Source organism: Petaurus breviceps, unplaced genomic scaffold, assembly GCF_028583685.1.
Source record: "Petaurus breviceps papuanus isolate PSGF00001 unplaced genomic scaffold, PetGlider_PUasm1.0 179, whole genome shotgun sequence".
In the NCBI taxonomy this organism is placed as follows: Eukaryota; Metazoa; Chordata; class Mammalia; order Diprotodontia; family Petauridae; genus Petaurus; species Petaurus breviceps.
In genome coordinates, this window is record NW_027185779.1 from 1,806,991 (window position 1) to 1,828,757 (window position 21,767).

Here is a 21,767-nt window from a genome sequence, read left to right on the forward strand (position 1 = left end):
CCAATATAAGCTCCTCTGTTTGGTATTTAAAGCTCTTTTTAACCTGGGCCCTTCCTTCCTTTCCAGTCTTCTTACATATTTATTTTCATGCCACACAGTCTATCGTCCTACCACACTGGATGGCGTGCTGTTTCTTATACATGGCATTCTTTCTCTTGCCTTGGGTCCCCTGCACAGGCTGTTCTCCAATACACTTCCCCCCCTCTTCACCTTGGCCTCTTAGAATCCTTACCTACCTCTGCCTGCTACCTTTTCTGAATCCTTCAACTTCTAAGGTCTCAATGACAAAACTACCTTGAATTCATTACATATGTATGCAAAATAAATTTTATATATATGACATATATCATGTATATATACATATGTATGTCCTTGAGACAGAAGCTATTTCATTTTGGTCTTTTAAGTCTATGAGATAATAGATATTGATGAGAAAGGACTTAAGAGGTTCTCTAGTCTGTCAATTCTCAAAGTATGGTCCAGGGATCTCTGGGGGTCCCCGAAACCCTTTTAGGTTATCTACAAGATCAAAATAATAATAATTTTATAATAATCCTAGCATTTAAATTTCTAATATAAAATATCAAAGCCTATAACACAAATAAACAAAAGTTCTTGGGGGGGAGGGAATGGTCCTCAATAAGACTGGAATCAGAGGACCAGGGTTTGAACCCTTCTTCTTGATGATTGCTGTGTGACCTTAGGAGAGTCATGGGCCATAGTTCCTTTATTTTAGACTAGATGACACCCTTCCCCCCATGCCATTGCCCTTCCTGCTTTAAATCTATAATCCCTCATTTCACAGACAAGAAAACCGAGTCCTAGGGAGGTTAAGCAATTCACACAAAATGACATGGGTAGAAAGCATTAAAGGCGGGATTAGATCCTAAATCCAGAGGCAATGCTCTTTCCATTTGTACCACACCCTTTGTGCCATCTGTATCCTATTTAGCAGAGTGCCTAGCCCATAGTAGTCAAGTAAATATATAAATAAATATTTAAACATGATAAATGTTTGTTGATCGATTCCATTACCACTTGGGAGAACTATAATTTTTATTCTATATATAATCAAAATGCAAAATTCCATCTATTTCCATATAGTCTTTAGGTTTAAATTAAGATTCATAAGATGTTAGAACTGGAAAAGGTTTTTAAGATCATCTAATCCCATGCCTTTTTTTTTGTTTGTTTTGTTTTTGCTTTTTGGAGGTGGAAGGGCAGGGCAATTAGGGTTAAGTGACTTGCCCAAGGTCACAGGGCTAGTAATGAAGTGTTAAGTGTCTGAGGTCATCTTTGAACTCAGGTTCTCCTGACTCCAGAGCCAGTGTTCTATTCACTGCGGCATGCCTTGTTTTAGCATAGTAGTAAACTGAGACCCAGAGAGGTTATATGCTTTGCCCATGGACTTCCTGCCTCCTAATATTCCTTTGTTCAGAAATGAGGTAACTGAGACTTAATTTAGGGGGCAGTTAGGTGATGGATAGAGCACTAGATATGGAGTCAGGAAGGCTTGAGTACAAATATAACTTCAAATATTTACTATCTGTGTGACCCTGGGCAAATCACTTAACCCTGTTTGCCTCAGTTTCCTCATCTGTAAAATGAGCTGGAGAAGGAAATGACAGACTACTCTAGTATCTTTGCTAAAGAAAACCCCAAATGGAGTCACAAAGAATTGGACATGACTGAACGATAACAACATACCTATATGATGAAAAGACCAGATAGGAAATGAATGGAATTGAAAAGGCCTTCTCCATAGGTCATGAAAAATCCTTGAGACAATACTCTGGAGAATACCTCTATAATTTAGGATTTCTTTCAACTTTCCTATAATATTTCTAGCCCAAACAAAAAAAAATCAAGACATTTCCCCAATAAGTTATTTCAACATATAATACAGAGAAAGAAAAGAGCTTAGCTTACTTAGTGTGTATATAATCAGTCAAGCAAATTAAGAACATAAACCCCAATGCTTTTAAGAAGCAAAAATCAAGCTGTGGGAAAACTGAGTTAAATGGGCAATTAACTACACAGGATGAGGGAAAGGGACTTTTCCCACAAATAATTCCCAATCACAGATAACTGAGGATAGTAGAAAATTTACTAATGGAATCACACGATCACAGAATGTCAGTGTCAGAAAAGTCAATGGAGACCATCTCATCCAACTCATACCTAAAGAATTTCCCTTTATAACACACTTGACAAGTCATCATTCAGCCTCTGCCTAAAGATTTCCAATGAGGAGGAATCCATTTCTTCTTGAGGCTGCCCATTCTACTTCCAGAGAGCTCTGACTGTTAGGAAATCTCTTTGTCCATCAGTCCTAAATGGGCCTTTTTAGAACTTTGATGCTCTCTATTCTTCCTGCTATGGCCAAGCAGAACAAATCTTAATCCTTCTTCTAAAGGACAACCCTCCAAATTCTTGAAGCCAACTACTGTGTCTTATGTTCCCAACAAGTGAGTCACTTACAAAGTGCCAACTATGTGCCAGACTCTGTGCAAAGGCCTGGGGATACTGAGAAAGGCAAACAACAAATCCTGTCCTCTAGGAATGTGCATTCATGAAATTTTTGCTAAACTAGTCAGTCAATAAATCAATCAGCATTTATTAGGCACCTCCTAGGGATAAAAAGGCAAACCACTATTAAAAGGCATTTAGGTGTGGCTAGGTGACTCAGTGAATTGAGCAGTGGCCCTGGAGTCAGGAGGACCTGAGTTCAAATCTGGCCTCAAACAGTTAACACTTACTAGCCGTGTGACCTTGGGCAAGTCACTTAACATCAATTGCTGCCCCCCCCACAAAAAAAGCATTTAGCCATTATCCTAATCCCATATGAAAAATACAAGAAGAAAATGTAGTCCCAAATGCTCATTTCCTTCCCTAAAACAAAGCCCAGTTTCCCCTACAAATTATCTTACTGTGAGCTTCTAAACTAACCAACTAGTTTTCACTAGATCATAAAATGCCTTATAGAACATGAATTATGGTTCAGAAAAATATTTTTCCAAGTTATTCAACAGAAACTATTATCACTAATGGGTCATCTTTTTTATGCTACAGTTTACATATTTTCAGTAACCCAAAAGCATTTTTTGAAAACTCTATGGTTAGATGGTCTCCTTAACTGTAAAGGGTCTCCTTTTTATACAAGAAGGGCTTCTGACCTGGGCAATTCAATTCCCCAATAATCAATCAGTGAATCTTAAACAAAACCTTGTAAAAGGCCTGGCTGACCTTCCAGGATTTGTCGGGCTCTTACCAAACCATCTTTTTCACAGGCTCTTTACTGGAAAGAGATAAGCTACTTGTTTTTCAAACTTCAGTCCAATGTCAGTCTGCCCATCGATTCTAATATGAAGCAATACACCACATTTGCACCAGCAAGGTTTCTCTAAACCTGCTCTATTTTTCTGTGATTCTCATTCAGTCCAATTGTGTCATTCCAATGCATTGACCTATTGGTCAACTATATTGGACCAAAGTCCTCTATTACTATCTCCCTGTAATGTGGAGTCTAAAAATAGCCAACAGCCCTGATCATATCCTGTCAACATTTATATTTACATCCATTAATTGTTTCTATCCCAGGAATGCAATACTACAAAATCCTGTGATCTAAAATGTTATTAGGAGTCTCATTATCACAAGAGTCCTTCATGGAATAAAATATTCTGCAACAAATCTGGATCTGCCATTCCCATTCCCAATGCATGCTAATTTTCTAATTCAGAAGTTAACCTACAAAGTCTAAGAAACCAACTAATCAAAAGCAATGTGTTTTGTAAGGAAATTGGTTCCTGGCAGATGCTGAACTTAAAACACTCATCCTTCATGACAGTAAAGAGAAGGCTAACCTAACTAATTCTTAGAATCTGGATCTTGAGAGAGAAGGAAAAGAACTTCTACCTTGAGCTGAATTTGTTGGCAGCATTTATCAAGGCTTCAAAGCGGGGAGTCGATATGAAGAAATGCATATTAAAACAATGCTTGGGACTTTGAGTGGGATTGTTTTGGATATGTATGACACACAAAGGGAAAATGCTCATTGCTTACAGATGTGTGCAAAGTTGTGTTCTCTTCCTTTTTTGGTGTATCAAATGGAGGGAAACATGGGGTTTGTATGTCATGTACATTGTCACTCTCCCACCTACCAAAATATATTCCAGTTGTTTATTTTGTGGTACAAAGGATGGAAGAGAAGAGAAGAAAGGAGAGGAGAGAGATGTGATTCTAACCTGAATCTCAGTTGGAATATATTAATATATTCCCACTGATTGTCTCCCAATGGAAGAACCAGACTGGTTTATAGGTGTAGTTTAGGAAAATGAAGACATGGGATTTGTAGCTCTAAGATGCCTTATTGTTTTGTTTTTTTCTTTGTTTCTTAATTTGTTTCTGATTCAAAAGTGTTTTGTCATTATTATTATTGTTTGCTCTGGACCTTTGATTTTGTCAGCACAGGGACCAAAAGAAGTAGGCAGTTCTTTCTATTAATGTTCAGTTATCTCTAACTCTTTGTAACCCCATTTGGGGTTTTCTTAGCAAAGATACTGGAGTGGTTTGCCATTTTCTTCTACAACTCATTTTACTGATGAGGAAACTGAGGCAAACAGGGTTAAATGACTTTCCCAGGTCACACAGTCAATTCATGACACAGGCAGGTGAACTTGAACTCAGATCTTCTGGACTTCAACCATCTCTGTAACCAATTGCAAGATGCTAACTCTCTTTCAAGGGCATTTTGCACACAACCCCACCTCAACACACACACATAATTAAGGGACCTCAAGTTTATGAAGAAAGCAGTTTCTAATTGAAGAGTCAAAGCTTTGGCCAAAGGGTATTTCCAACCAAGTATTACCTAGAAAATTACATTTTTAGCCTATAAGATTTAGTTGTGCATATTTTTCAGATGAAAATGATTGCTATCATATTTATATCAACAATGTATATTAGTGGATGGTACTTCATGAATGACAGGAGATTGGAAAGTGAATGAGATGGTAGACTGTAATGGATCAGACCCAAGCAGTTTCATGTCAACCAGTGCCTGGAAACCATTTTGCCATGTTTCATACATAGGGATGGAATCCACAATTTAGCATGTATTACAAGGGCCTGGCTAAGTTAAACTCCACTTGAATACCAATAAATGCACAGGTCACTCTAGAGCTGAACCAAATGAGAGGAAATGTGATGTCGAGCACTAGTAAAGCTGATAGAAAGGCTTCTTGTCTATTTTAAAACATACCAACTATGCAGAAGGCTCAAATCCTATTAATCATAGTCCATGAAAGCTAGGGATCAGCTTCCAAGTATCAACTCTACGGGTAAAGCCTCCGAGAGAGTAGGATTTTCCACTCTAGTGATACAATCCCCTGCCTTTCAATCTCCCAGAAGCAGTTGCTTATTAAGCCTGAGCTTTATCACTTCAAAAATGGCCTTTTGTGAAGGTATAGGTCAAGAGGAAAACTTAGAAGTTTTACTGTCTCTTATGCCTCCTATAGCATTCCTTCTTCCAATCCTTAATGGTGGCTCTCCCCCTTCTTTCAAGGTTTCAAGTCTTGGTTATTGTCTCTCCTGGATCACTATTTCAGGAAGCGCCTCAGTCAGCAGATGGGGAAACTGAGACCCCTTAAATGACTTGCCCACAGTCACAAAGAGAGTGGCCGAGATTTAAACCCAGATCTTCTAACTCCAAATCCAGTTTTCTCTCCACTATGCCAACTCCTAATCATGTTTTCAACATAAAAAAAAATTAATGATGCCCCATCACCTAACAAACAAAATCCAAACTTCTTAGTCTAGTATTCAGAGTCCATCTCAATTTGGTGCCAACTTAACTTTCTTAGTCATATTTCCCACTACTCTGAAAATGGCCTGTGTTTTTCTACTGTTGTGGTTTTGTTCAAATAATTCTCTTTTCCTGGAAAGGGCAGTTCCTATCTATCCTTCAAAATAGTTCATAGATCACCTCTTCCAAGAAAATTCACTATGGTGTAGCAGAACATCGGACTTGGAATCAGGGAGACCTGGGTATGAATCCTCCCCCCATCAGATCCTCACTAGCACTGTGAGCCTAGGGAAACTCACTTAACCCGAGTCTAAGAGGCAGAGGTGAAAATGCACAGAGTATATAAATGTGTGGGAAACGACTAGTACAAAGGAACAAGAAGGATGGGAGATGGCCAAATCTGCCAGAATTCTGAAGAACTCCAAGGAGGCCAGTGAGGCTGGATCACAGAATCTGTGTGTGGGGCTGGAGGCAGAGAAAGGTGTAAAGAAGGCTGGAAATGTAGGAAGGTGGGGCCAGACTGAAAAGGGCTTGAAGCACCAGAAGATCAAAGGAGATAGGGTGAATAAAGCACTTGTAAAACTTAAAAGCACTACGTATGAGTATCCTAGCATGGTGGATTTAGAGCTGAAAGGAAACAAGAGACTGAATCCAACCCCTTCATTTGGTAGATGAGGAAACTGAGGCTTAGAGGCCAAGTTACTTGCTCTGGGGAAAACAGGATTAAAAACTCACATATTTCTATTTCCAAGTTCACAACTCCATCCACTGGGCCCACTAGCTAGCTCTCATTTGACCCCAGCCAGAAATAAGTGGCAGAGTGGATAGAGTGCCAGGCTTGGAGTCAGTAAGACTTGTCTTTCTGAGTTCAAATCTGGCCTCAAAAACTAGCTGTGTGACCCTGGGCAAGTCACTTAACCCTGTTTGCCTCAGTTTCCTCATTTGTAAAATGAGCTGGAGAAGGAAAAATAACAAACCACTCTAGTATCTTTGTCAAGAAAACCCCATACAGGGCCATGAAGAGTAGGGCATGACTGAATAACAAGACTAAGTACTGGGAAGAACCACCAATGCCCTTTATAGCTTTCTTATTACGCTTTTGGGTTACACTTTGTATTACTAAGTTATTTGCAAATGTTCTACTTGCCAGACCATGAAAATATGGGCCATACCATATTCTTTTTCATCTACCCCATACTGCACCTAATGAAATAAATTTTGTTATGCTATTAGGTGTTCAATAAATATTTGGTGATTCCAACTGATGGAGTAAATGGTATGATCTATGAAATGTCTATAACGCCACAACTTCATTTAAAGACCAAAGTGTTCTCAGGACCCAGCATAATTTAAAAAAAAAATGAGCTCTTGCTTAAGTTGCATCAATTGTGAATAAATGGGATTTTTGCCAAGAGGTGTGTAATGGATCATCCCATTTGGCATTTTATTTATTTCTTGTTGACAGTACAATATTTTTTTTCCCATTGCTTAAAAAAAGAACACAGAACTGAGAGCGTATTCTCATAACGAGGATATAAAGTGCTTCATACTTGGCCAAATGCTTCAAAATAATTTTTGGTTAGAGACAGATAAGAGCAGTGCTCTGCAGAATCTAATTCCACTTTATCCCTTCATCTTGGGCCATGAGGACAAGAAGGCTAGGAAAATGGATATTTAATTGCAACATTCTGGTTTCTAAAATTCCCCAGGTCTAATTACCCATCTCATTAGCTACTTTTTGCCTCTCAGTTATTTAAAGAGAGAAGGCAACTTCCTATGACAGTCTGAAGGATGGTCAGAACCAGAGATTGCCAACTTCAAAGTTAACGAGCTCCTTTTTGGTCACATTCCCTGTTTACTACCTGTGCCCAGAACACTGTAACTCTGAAATATTCACTCACTGGCATGGACTCACCGGTTCTTCTATTAAAATTAGAGTTTTTGTGTTGATCTCTGGTTTTCTGTACCAATTCTATTAACACTTATCTCTCTGAGTAGAGTGAAACATTGTCTTGTTGTAATAGTAACTGCTTGTTCTGCCCTTTGGAGCCAGCCTCTGGGTTTGCTGATTAGCAAAAAGGCTTTGAGCTAATGACACACATTGAGGACCTGATTTAGGAGGACTTTATCAACAGGATGAATGAAGATGGCATCTGCTCCCTCTTCCTACAGGAATGGGCTGGTCAGCATTACCCAAGGAAGAGCAATAACTTAAATGACTTAATGAGTGAGTAATGGCAGGATTTTCACTAAGGCAATAATAGGGAGAGGGATACATGTAGGACTTGTGCACAGAACATAGTAGGTGCTTAATAAATGTTTAATAACTGGCCTGTTATTTCAGCGATACAGGGAACTCAAATGAGAAAACTCCCTACCTGTGCAGGTCACACCTTCTCTGCAACTTAGAATTTTATAAAATCACCCAAAATCAACTTGACCAAGGTCACACAGCTAGTATGGGGGCACATGGGCCCCATCCCGCCTGGCTCTGAAGCTAGCAGGTTATCCACTAGGCCAGGCTGTCTCTCTGACTATCTAATGACTTTGATGGACAAGTGCTTTTTTTCTTCTGTAGTCATTCCCTTCCTTGCTCCTAATCCTTTGTGATTTTTCTTGAGGTCTTGGTATAAATCCTTTGCAAAGGACCCACCCAGTAGGCTGAAGGCCTTTCTTTGGTTCTTTTAAAATATTTAAAGAGTATAAATATAAATAATTTCTACATTTAAGTTGAAAGTAAATTTATGAACTAAGGTCTTTTTAAAGATGATGCCAAGTCACCATGGTATCTGAAGTATATGCCAAAGGGATTATTCACATTCCATATATCTACTGGAGAAGAAAGTAGAAAGCCCCAGCCCCTGCCCAAAACCAATAGCCCTAGGCCAGTGTTTCTCTTTGTAGACTGTGGTGTGGCTTGATGAAAGGTGTGTGTGTATGTATGTTGAAGCATGAAAAGTAAAGAAAAATAATTTAAATCAAACTAATTTCTGAATAGAGAAGCTAACAACCACTGAAATGAATTATGAAATTCAACCTAGACTTATACAAGCACTCATTCATTCATTTATACAAGCATAAAACTGCATTAAAATGATAGCTACTCGAAGATGTGTGTGTATGTCAAGAGATAAAATCAAATATTGGACAAATTTAGCCATTTTAGCAGAAAGGTACAGAATGTCAGCACCAGAACACAATTTCTAAGCAAACTCATTCACTGAAATCTCACCTGCTGTGTAGAGATGGAACACATAATGATGAGAACTTTATGTAATGGAAACCAGCATTCTTTCTTCAATTCAGTTCAGTTAACATCGATTATGTGATTACAATGGGGCAAAGAACTATTCTGGCCCTGTGAAAATGAGGATAGGATGGCAGAGCCCTGCCTTCAGGGAGCTTACAGTATGAAGGGGGAGGAGGAAATAGAGAGCAATAGCAAAGGAGAGTGTGGTGAGGACGGAGGAGAGGTCCTTAGAAGCCATCAGAAATCTGAGTCAGGAGGAGGGTGATATTCTTTTGAGTGGGAGAATTAAGACTTCCTGGAGGCAGTGGCACTTGCGTGGGACTTCGAAGGAAGGGATAGAGGCAGGTAAGAATTGGGAGAAGAGTCCCTTCCAAAAAAGAAGGACAGAATGAGGAAAGGGATAGGAGAGAGATTTCAATGGGGATCACAGAGAATATTCAAGTTGAATAGAAGACAAAATTTCTTTAGAGTAGTATGAGTCAAATCTGAAAAATTAAGTTGAAGGCACATGGTAGTAGTGGTCCTCAAATGTCTGAATTGGAAATCTATACTTTTATTCAATATGCAATGGGGAGTGAGGGTGAGTGAAGATTTTTAGGTACAGGATGTTATTTCAGAGGTATAAAGGATGAATTTTGGAAAGAGTGGTCTATTTAAATTTTTTTCTTGTTAAAATTTTATTAGAACCTTATTTGGAGACAACTGTGAAGACATCTTACTACAAATATGTATTGTTTCATTTTAATGACATGGGGAGCAGGGAAAACTCTGAGTAAGAGAGACACTCAAATGTTTGGGAAAACAACATCAGTAAGGCAGAATGGTAAAAAAAGTTGTAGACCCACTTCTAAAAAACTATCTAAAATATTCCATTGCATAAATACCATTTTCTACTACTTTCTGCATGAGAAAATAATTAAAAACTTCATTTGTATGCACGTGAGTACACACACGTATCCACACACACACACACACACACATACACACACACAAAACCTCATCCAGTTGTTGCTATTTTTATTCTTAACTGAAGTTGCCTTATGTTAATTTACTGGTGATAATTAAAATACCTCAGATGGAAAACACATATGATCACGATTGCACTTGGTTTGGAGAATATTTGGAGCATCAGGAAATGAAATTCTTGAAGAAAATACATTCAGAAGTTTCATTTGAGGAAAAAAATGTTAATAAGCAAATTCAATTAAAAGAGATTTTTGTACTCTACCACAGGCTTGGTAGCCTGAGACTCCTAAAGATAACAGTGCCACATACTCACTCTATGGGTGTTCAATAAATTTTGATGGTAATTATAACCCTCCTTTCATTCAATGTCCACACTGCCAAATTCTTTTAATTCTTCCCTATCTTCTCCAAATTCTTTCCAAATGTCCACTGTTTCTATCAATGGCAACCAAGCAATGGCGAAGTCCATTTAAAAAACATTACTCTGTCCTCTTATACTTTTAAGATTTCTTTTCACCTTTTATAAAGTTTCACTTACTCTTAACTGGTTACACATTCAGTTAGAGAGCAGGGATCATATTGTGACTGAAACTGCTAATGGGAACCCTTTAAATCACCTGGATATACATAATGTCATAGGATTTATGTTCTGGTATGACCAGCGAGTCATAGAAATTTGTTTCTCCCAACCCCCACGCTGGTATTCACCATTGTGTGTAGTACTGAGGATGGTTAGGGGCTTTATTTTGTGTGTCTCGTTTTCTTTGGGGTAGAGGGTGGGGGTGGGGTGAGGGAAAGGGAAGAAGAGGATGCTATTCCAGGCTACTGTTTGATTTTACATATAAACTTTAGTGAAAGATGAATCTTTCCTTCACCACTACCACTGCAGACATTGTAATTCAGTGTGTATGTTGTCTAGATTGTACGTATATCTTGTTTAGACTTCTGTAGCAGCCTTCTAACTGGGCTAGCTGCCTCCACATTCCTCCCTTTCCAATCCATCCTTCACACTGCTGTCCAAATAATACTCCTAGTATACAACTCTGATGAGATTTACTCACAACCTTTCAATGACTCCTCATTGCCTGCTTAATAAAATGAATTAGGGTTATGGAATGGACTTTATATTTCATTGGTACAGTGAGCTCTAGGGTAAAGAACCTTCCTCTACCAGTGGAGGTCAGCATCTATGAAACATGCCACAATATGGGTCTAACTCAAGGACTAGTCTTTTGTGTGTGTGTGTCACGAGCCCCTCTAACAATCTGATGAAGCCTAGGGGACCTCTTCTCAGAATGTTGTTAAATACATAAAATAAATAGGGTTATAAAGGAAATCAATTATATTAAAATACACTTATCAAAAAAAAATTTAAAAATAAGTTCAAAGATCCCAGGTTAAGGACCTCTACCTAACAAAACTTGACAGACTTAGTACAGACTACCTTCATATACTCCAAATTGCAGCTAAAACCCTACCCCCCCCCTTCAGTCCAGTCACCTTATTATGCAGGCCTTTGTCTATTCCTTTTATCATGCCTGGGATAGACTCTTCTAGCTTCCATGCCCATATGCTACTTGATTTCCCTTTTGTCAAAGCCCAACTCAGGTACCACCTCATTTGAGGTATTGACACCATGTCCCTCCCCAAGTGATTTCTCCCTCTTCAGATTTCACAATGTACTTTTCTTATTCCTTTCTTGATACTTAAAATATCCTCATCCTTACTCATAACCTCTGTATTAGTTATTTGTGTAAATACATTTTTCCTAATCATAGGATTATAAAAGTCTTGATGATGTATCTTTATGTGATGATATATCTTTATAACCTCTGCACTGAGCACAAATACAGTGCCTTGCACACTTAACAAATACTTGCTAAATTGAATCTGTTGGCACCCAGTGAGTACTTGACAAACAACAACTGTTGTGTCAGAAAAATACAAAACAAAACGTGTTTGAGGTTTTCTGCTTGCAAAATGCCAAATGAAGATGTGATCACTCTTTCTCAGCCCCAGGAACTACGCTGTGGGGCACAGGGAAACATGGAAGGTCATTTCTATCATTCTCTACTTCCAACTGCTATACTTGCCTTTGGCTAATGCTCTGGAACGAAGAAGTGTTTCCGTTCCTCTCTTCTCTCTATTTATCTTAACTCACCCCACAGAAGAGAAAACTATTTACTCTTGTCCCTCCAGTTTTAGAGGCTGGAGATTGTAGCTGAAAGACTGAAGCTGCCCGGGTAACCTCTTTGGCATGCATGCCAATAACTCCTCACCTAATAGTACTCCCTCTGCCTCACTGCCCTGGCCCACTGGTGATTACGACAATCCCCTCAAGTGGTCAAATTGCAGGGCAGCCCCCATGGAAACCCATTTGGAACTGTTCAAGCTCATACCAAAGAATGATGTTTTTAATACAGATTGTTCTTTTTAAAATCCTTACAAAAGCAGCTGTAATCAATCCTAAAGTTGGGTAATGGGGGGGTTCTCTGTAAAAATCTGCCATTCGAGAAGCCCTGATACTGATTCTCTTCCCTTTCATGGTTTTTAAGAAAACAGTCCCCATGGCAACAACACAATCAATTTCCCTGTATTCTAACACTAAACAAAATTTAAATTGAAATATACATATTTTAAATTAAATAAAACCCCCAGCAAATATAAGAAAACCATGCATTATTCAATCTTGCAGACAAAGGAGAACTTAAAAAAAGAGAAAGGCCATTGAACAAATTTGGTAATTATTAAACACAAATTAAACCTCAGCAACTGTTGTAAAAGTTGTTTAACAGGTGCCACAAAGTTGATGAGTGAGGGGAAATCCATCTTCATTTGAGATCTGGCATTCCTAATTTGCAAGATAATGTACTATTTTATTCTGTTCCTATTCTCAGAGAAAACTATCAATTCTGTGCCGATGCCTATAGGCAGTCATGTTTCTAACTAAAGTGCTGACATCTTGCCTGAACTTTCAGATCCCAGAATATTTTAAGTCTTTTCAAAGGAACATCCCAACTTTTCCATCTTTGGCCCCTATACACTGACTGACATTTAGAATCATGACCCAAACATCCAACATCAAATCTGTTCTTTCACTGTGCCTCCTAAGAAATCAAGGTGTTTCAAAAGGTAAAAATCAGCATTTAAGGTTAAAGACTGCAAAGAACTTTGACTTTTGCATTTTAAAACATACCCCCCACCTCATCAACAGCCAATTACGAGATAAGCATCAGGGGGAGTCAAATTTGTGTATATTATCCATATTTCTTTTGATGAAACAAAACCACAAAGGGACAGATTAAGATCAACAGCAACCTAAAACATAATGATTACCTTAAATACTGTATTTGGTGGACTAGACATGTGGCATGTGCCACATAAGAGAAATGAGACCTAATAAAATCCATCCAGAGTGCTGGCAGCATTGCAAAGGACTATAAAAACTTAATGGCATTTGCTTTTCTTTCAAACAAGAAGAAAATTGAATTTCAAGGGGGTATAGTCACAACTTCAATTGTAAATATTTGACATTCATTCATCTCTCACATTCCCAGTGCTCATCTACCAAAGCAGGAATTTGTTGATGTGAAGTGCAATTTACAAATTCGTCAGTTATTCTTCATCCTTAGCCCTTTTAAAAGATCTTCTGCCCCACCCACACCTAACCCCAATCGGAAAACAGCTTTTCTTTTTACCAACTCAATGAGCAAGGCTCCAGCATTCTGGACAGCTAGTCAACTCGAACTGGTCAAGGGAATGAAGCTTTTTAAAAGACAAACCCCCTGGAGCTGTTACACACTGAGGATTTCTAAGCGTTATTGACTTGGACAGTCTCAGTAAGTCCTTTTAAGCCACTGCTGCAAGCAAGGAAGGATCTTTCTATGTTGACCTTCATCTATTCCATTGTAAAAGTCTCTGTAGCACAACACAGCTGAATCCAGAGACTGGTAGGTCAACTCATTTTTGAGGGTCTAACCATTTTTAATCCTGTTCTTTTATACACACACACACACACACACACACACACACACACATATATTTTAATGTTTTACAGATTACCGAGAATCTGTTGTTAGGAGTTTGGCTAAACATCAAAGTTATCTATCTCTTGAAGAGGTCATGGTGCCAAATGTACTCTTTCAACAAAAAATGCACATTAAAAGCAGAACTCATATGTCTAACAACATATTGCCTTCTCCATTATAACATCCTCATCATCTTTTATTCCATCAGGGCTCTCCTAACTGTAAATAAATATGGGTCATATGATCATCCTATCAACCCATGAAAAGACTTTTACTCTCCAGAATACAGAATGAAATGGCATTGAGTACCATTAACTATAAAGAAGAAACTTTTGGTGTTTACAAATTATCTTTTTTTTTTGAGGGGGGAGGGCAGGGCAATTAGGGTTAAGTGACTTGCCCAAGGTAAGTGTTAAGTGTCTGAGCCCACATTTGAACTCAGGTTCTCCTGACTCCAGGGCCAGTGCTTTATTCACTGTGCCATCTAGCTGCCCCAACAAATTATCTTAAATAAGGAAGTCTGAGTGGTTTACTTTGACCCTGGCTACACTTGCCTCTACAGCTAATGACAAGATAAACTTTGGACAAATTAGCATATGTGATTTCTGAAGGCTTATGGTCACCTGGCAACTTCATTATCACCACATCACTGTTCAAACTCAATAACATTAAAATAATAATAATGGAGTATAACTGCCATAAAATAATGAATATTAATCATTTATAGAAATGTGAGAAGATGTAGGAACTGATTCAGACTCAAGCCACCAGAACCAGGAAGACAATACATACAAGACAGAATTGAGAAAGCTCTTGCCAGACCTTTCCCCCCTTCATTGCAAAAATGCAATTAGTACATAAAACTATCAGATACAATGTATTGATTAATTTGCTGTAGTTCTCCCCACTACTACCCCTACCTTCTGCCCCCCCCCCTTTTAATCTGTTACAAGGGATGGTTCATGGATGAGAGACTGGAATGGACACACCAAAGGAAGGTGCCTGAGAGATCATCTAGTCCATTCTATTTAGACTTTAACCTCATTTCATTTACAGCAAAATGAAAGGGTTGGACTAGATGGTATTTAACTCTAAAGAAAACTCTTTGGAGTTTTAGGTAAAAAAGAGTTTAGGTAAAATAAATCTTCCAACTCTAAAGAAAAATGAGATTCAGAGAGGTTAAGTGACACCCAGGGTCACACAGCTAATAAATGACTAAAGTAGGGTCTAAACTCAGGTCTCCTTGACTCCAAGTCTAACACTTCATCCACTAAGGTGCTGCTCTTTAAAAGTGAAAAGCTTCAATAAAATATTATTGAATTTTTTAAAAAATAAATAGTAATAGAGTCAGAATTCCAGCACTGTAGGGCCCACACAGTTCCACCAGCACATGAAGAGTGAATCTTGTCTGCAACAATGTCAGTGAGTGATCCTCTAAAGCTGAAGGATGCTACTCACTTCTTGACAGAGGTGATGAACTTACTATGCTGAATAAGATACATACTTTCAGATGTGGCCAACAGGGGAATGTGTTTTGCTTGATGATACATAGTTGTTACAAGGGTTTGTTTTTGTTTTTGTTGGGGGGGGAGGGGTGTGAGAAGGGTAGATATTAAGTAAAAAAACTACTTAAAAATAAATAAATGATTCTTTTAATGGTTCCAACAGAAAATCTTTGGTAACTAAAAACTCACTACTTACCAAAGCAACCCAATTCATTTTCTGACAGTTCTAATTATTACAATTATTTTTTCTTATATAGTGCTGAAATCTACTTCTACGCAATTTCCATGGAATGGTTCTTATTATGATCTCCAGGGCCAACTATACAATGTCTAATCCTTCTTCAAAAAAACCCCAAAAACAAAACCAAAAACCAACCTCCCCCCAAAATAACCAAACCCAAACCCCAAACCACCATTCAACATTTTCTCCCAAGGTCAATGAGCTCTATCTAATAAAGCTTTGTTAAATAACAGAATTGCTGAAAATTGTATTAGATACTAGGTAAGATAAAAAAAATCTCATACAAAATCTCTTCCCTATCCCTTAAGGAGCCTTTTATGTCTTCACCAGGCTAACTTGCTTCAGTCACGTTACATATGACATACTGAATCCCCTTACAAACTAGGTCACCCTTTCTTGAATATACATTATAAGATGGGATTCTATAACAGCAAGGACCCTGGCACATTCAAGATGGTCTGCTTGCACAGGTTCTTTGATCTGCTTTTAAAGGAAAGAGACCCAAAAAAGGCGTTAACAAATTTACTTTTAATTACATTCACTAGTTCAGGGGAAAGGTAACCACCCTGAATGTAGGGAAAATACAAGCAGAGAAATTACCACAAAGATCAATAGCCAGGGCTCCAATTGTCATCACTGTGATGAGGGAGTACCAATATCTAAGCAGTCGGAGGGCTCTGAACATACAGCTACTCAGAGCAATTCAAAAGATCCTTCTCACAAGTGAACCCCCAAAGCAAAACACTAAACTATCAGAATACATAACAAAGACTCGACATCTGATTGTCTGAGTGCTGGGGAGGTGGAAAATGCTCATGCCCTAGCATGAAACTCCCCATAGCCCAGAGCCTGATTAGCTCTGGACCAGGGCTCTATCTGCCTATTAATCGGCAGGGAAGATTTTCAAATTCCCTTAACATCACAGACTCCCAGCACTAAACCCAGTAGTCAGAATGTGGTTCAACAAAGCAAAGAACAATGAGGTTTTTCTGTCCCCCTTGTTCTAAATACTCTTCTTCTTTTTAAAAAATTAATGCTATTCTTCTTTAGGCAGCTAGGTGGTACCATAAATAGAGCTCTGAGCCTGGAATGGGGCCAACATGAATTCAAATCCAACCTCAGATAGTTACTAGTTGTGTGACCTTGGGTACATCAGCCTCTATTTGCCTCTGTTTCTTCCACTGTAAAATGTGGATAATAATAGCACTTACCTCTCAGGGCTGCTGTGAGACTCAATTAAGATAAATAACTGTAAAGCACTTAGCATAGTGCCTAGCACAAAGTATATAAATGCTAACTATTATCTTTTTTTATAATTTTTTTTTTGCTTTTTTTGGAAGGGGAAAGGCAGGGCAATTGGGGTTAAATGACTTCCCAAGGTCACATGGCTAGTAAGTATTAAGGCTGGATTTGAACTCAGGTCCTCCTGACTCCAGGGCCGGTGTTCTATTCACTGTACCATCTAGTCGCCCCAGCTAGCTATTATTATTACTATAATCACATTCAATTTTTTAACTCTGTGTTAATAATTAATTGAGTTAATAATTGAGCTAATATAATGCACTAAAATATCCAAGGTGTTTTTTTTTTTTTACTTATTCTGCTTTCTGGTCATGTATTCTGCCATCTTGTACTGGTACAGTTGATTTTGTTAACCCAAATGTAGCACTATATTTATCCCTATTAAATTTCATCTTTTTAAAGTTAGCCCATAATTTCAGCCTGTCAAGCTCCTTTGGGAGCCTGATTCTGTCATCCAACTTGGAAGTTCTCCTTTTCAGCTTCATGCTATTGGCAAATTTCAAGTGGCTGCCTTCATCAAAGTCATTGATTAAAAGGTTGAACAGGACAGGGTCAAAGATTGCCATCTGCAGCACTCCGCTAGAAACCACTTTTCAACATGACACCAGACTATTAATCAATCTATCAGCATTCTTTTGGTCTAGTGGGTCAACCAGGTCCAGCGCTACCTAAATATGCATCCTCTCATTGGTCCATAGCTCTCTATCCCACTCACAGGCATTATCATGACAGACTTTGTCAAACTTTCATGAAATTCTAGTAAATTATGTAAAATTATTAGCTATTATTAATATTTTCCTGATCTGTCAGCCTTCCAGCATTCTGGATTTTCAAAATTAACAATGGCTGTTTATAGTTGTGTGTGAATGTGTGTCTGTGTGATTCTTGTCTATGTTTTTGTCTTCTACTGTAAAAGATGGATGTTTTGTCAAGTCTAGATAATACAAGTTGAATAGACATCTAAATATACATTGCTTTATCACCCCATCACCACAGTCATGTTTTTTAGGGAACTACTGAGATTCACATGATTCTATTGTTACCTTGAAAATTTGAAACTAAGGAGGAAGGCACAGTTTACCATTAATGAAGGCAGGCAGAAGGGTATGTTTCATACTATGTGCTACATAGATGGGAAGAGATGTATAGAACATCAAAAAAGAGTTAAATCACTCCATTTGCCTAGAAACAATAGTTTACTGGTTATATATGTTTTTGTGTGTGTAAAGTATTTTATATACATTAGCCCATTCAATACCCATGAGATCCTGTTATGTAAGCACTGATGTTAGCCCCATTTTACAGACGAGCTAAGTAAAGCTAGGAAAGAGAAAAACTGATTTATCCAGAATTACACACTACTCAGTGTCTGAAGGAAGGATCTAAAGGACCTAATTCCAAGTAATCATTCCACTATATTGCTCTGCCCACTGAATTAACTAGGCCCCAAGGAGATGCTTCCAAAAGAAGACAGGAAATTAGCAAATGAACAAGAGAACTGTATGACTGTCAGAAAAAGGACTACCTCTCAAGAGACCAAAAGAGATCTGAGTCTTAGGACCTACAAGAAAGAAGAACCAGAATTTGATTAGGAGGAGGAAATCAGGCCAGTACCAGCATGGCAAATATATCTCCAGTTAAATGACTGGATGGCCAATTTTTACTGAATTCTTTATCGAGATACCATATAGCCAAATCATCTACTATACTTCTCTATAACAAAGGAAGTGGAGGAAGGGGGAAGCAGGAAAAGTAAATACTTTCTACCTAGGAAACTTTAATGAAAATCAAGTATAAGAGAAGAATGAAAAAGCAATGAGAAATTGACAAACAGTTCAAATGACTTGCAGCTTGCATTCATAGTTTACAATGCACTTTTCTTTTTTTAACAAAAATCAAAATAAATCAAATGCTGCAACTTAGAAAATAAAACCATGGCTAATTAGTTTAATAGATGGAACAGGGGAAAAGGAAACAGACCAACAAACAGCTGAGCCAAAAGTCTGGAATTCTATACTTCTGAACTCTTCGCCTAACTCCAAATAGTTGGCTTTGCCCCCTTTGTACGCCAAAAGGAGAAAATGGAAGCAAAATCAGATATAAACTGTTACAATGTGAAAATATTAATGTTCATTTTAAAGAATAATAAGATAGCAGGACTGTGTGTATTTAAAGAATAAAATTTATTTTTAGTCCCATTTAGCTAGCCACTGCATTAGCAATAGCTTGATATGACTTTTTAAAAAATGGCATAAAGAAATCATATATGTCCAACAGCAATGGATCAGCTGATTCCATTCTATGGCTTTTAAGGCAAACCTGTGTGTCTGAGAGAAAAAAAAAAGTCAGAGTATGTCAACACACACTTTAAGGTAAACATATTTACCAGGCATATCATCTCCTGGGAACAAAGCAAAGCCCTGGAGAGATTTTCCAGAAGGACTTGGATTTCTTAGTTTGCCTGTACATCAGCAGAAAGATACTATAATGTCTTTTACATTTATTTCTCCAAGGCAGAAAGGCACCCACATGAAGGTTAGGGAAAAAACATCTCAAAGGAAAGAAGTAACAGATTTGTGACAAAAACTTTACTAGCAAAACTAGTTAAGAAACTTCAAACAGGTGTCATTCCTACCACGGTAGATTAAGATTCCACACACTGCATAGATAACAGACCCTCCTCCCCCTGCCTTTTTTTTACTCTGTAGCTAATGGAGACAACCTGCACCTGGGTAACCACAGATAACCAACATTAGCCACCATTTGGGAAGGGTTGTTTTTCTCATGAAATATTTAACAGGCAGTTATCAGTTAGGCCAGGGATGGCCAAATGGCAAGCCCCTGAGGAGTTTCTGGCCTCCCAGCTGTTGTTGCTCTGAAACAACTCTTCAGATATACCTGGAGTAGATTTAAACATACCTCTTTGCTTCAAGTAAGGGAGTAGTCTTTTGGCTGGCAGCCACCCTTTGTCACAGACTCCCTTGCCCAGGCAACTAAAGTTATGTTGGCCCCACTACCACTTTAGGAGATGGTGCTAGTGTCTTCAGGATCTCCAAAAGCAATGAGGGATAGCTAAGAATATGGAATTTAAACTGGACAGAAGTGGCTCTGTTATAATAGTGGTATGACTTTATGCAACTCATTTGCTTCTCTAAGACACAATTTTCTCCTGTTTTAAAAAACTAGAACAATGATATCTGTAATAACTACTTGTCACAAATGTGATGATTAGTATAAGTACAGACAAAGTACAAAGTTTTACAAAGTTTTACCTTTGTAAACTATAGAGCCCTAGATGGATGAGAGCTATAACACACACATTATATATTATAATATATGATCCTGAAATACACTGATGAATTTAAGCATGGGGAAGGAGTGAAGACATCCTCTGAAATTAGCTAAGAGACATAGGATCTGGTCTTTAACTGCAGCAAAAAATTACTATGAAAGATGAAAATCCAATCATGAATTTTCCCTTCTTTTTGATTTCACATTTCCTTGTGCTTTGTCAACACCCTGGACTTATGGAAGGTATATTCACTCTTTCACACAATGAAGGAAACACTTAATAAATTACTCTCCCACATAGCCTAGATACCTTTTCCAATGTATGTTATAATGAAAGTTTAAAAATGGAGGTTAATATTATGTCTTGACATTAACCAAAAATAAGTTGCTAAGATCAAAATGATATGGGGGAAAAAAGGTCTTTCAATAAGCCTAAACTTAAGTTATCTTTCTAGAAACCCATTAAAATATGAAGAGTTCATAATTTGTATACTATTAAATATGTTGAACTTTTGGTCCTAATGTTACCTAGACGAAAATACAGGTGTCCCTTTTCCATTTCTCACCTTACCCCATTTTCCTCCATTTAAGCTTTGAGTAAAGCTTAAAACTGACCTAAAACTTTTGGTATCATCTAGATAGGAATCTCTTGGAACAGAAGTGCTTAACCTGTTAACAGATTTCTAGGGGTCTTTTAAAAATTTATTTTGATAAGTATTTTAATATAATTGGTTCCTTTGCAATTCTATGAATTTTATTTTATGCATTTTTAAAACATTCTGAGAAAGGGTCCAAAGTATGTCCAAACTTCCAGAAATACAAGACACAAAAAAGGTTTAGACCCTTTGACTTAAGCGATATTTACTCAGATTGTAGATTACTGTTTTGTCACTCAGATTAACCTATGGACAATCCTCACTCAATTGCTTGAAAAAAGTAACTTGGGTTAAAAGAAAAGTAAACATTGGGAAATCTGGGATTTTATTTTTATTTTTTTTCCCTTTTTACATACCCAACATTTAGTATATGGCAAATGCTTGCCAACTGGTTCTCAAATGCTAAAAAGTGCTAACCTGTAAATCTCAGACTAATTCAACAGGAGAATCCATCTAAACCTTAATTTTAAAATAGCTCATAAAATAGAACAGTCACCCCCCTCCCGCGCATTTGCCACTATCTTGAAATGCCAATTGTCAAAAAAAAAAAGATATTTATTTTGAATTTAATAAAATGGTACTCATGAAAGCATCCAAGTACAATATAGTAGTCATTATCTTTCTACTCAGTGGTCCACAGTAGGTGGCTAAAAGACATAAGATAGAAAATGTTTTCTTGAAAGGAAAGATTTGAAATTTTAATAGTTTTTCCTCTCCTTGTA

The 21,767-nt window shown here is 37.8% G+C and overlaps 1 protein-coding gene across 4 annotated transcripts in view; it reads right to left on the bottom strand.

Annotated features, from left to right (window-relative positions):
* The window catches only part of SDC2 (syndecan 2), a 141,902-nt gene that overhangs the window by 30,801 nt on the left and 89,334 nt on the right, over positions 1-21,767 (bottom strand). The window lies entirely within an intron of this gene.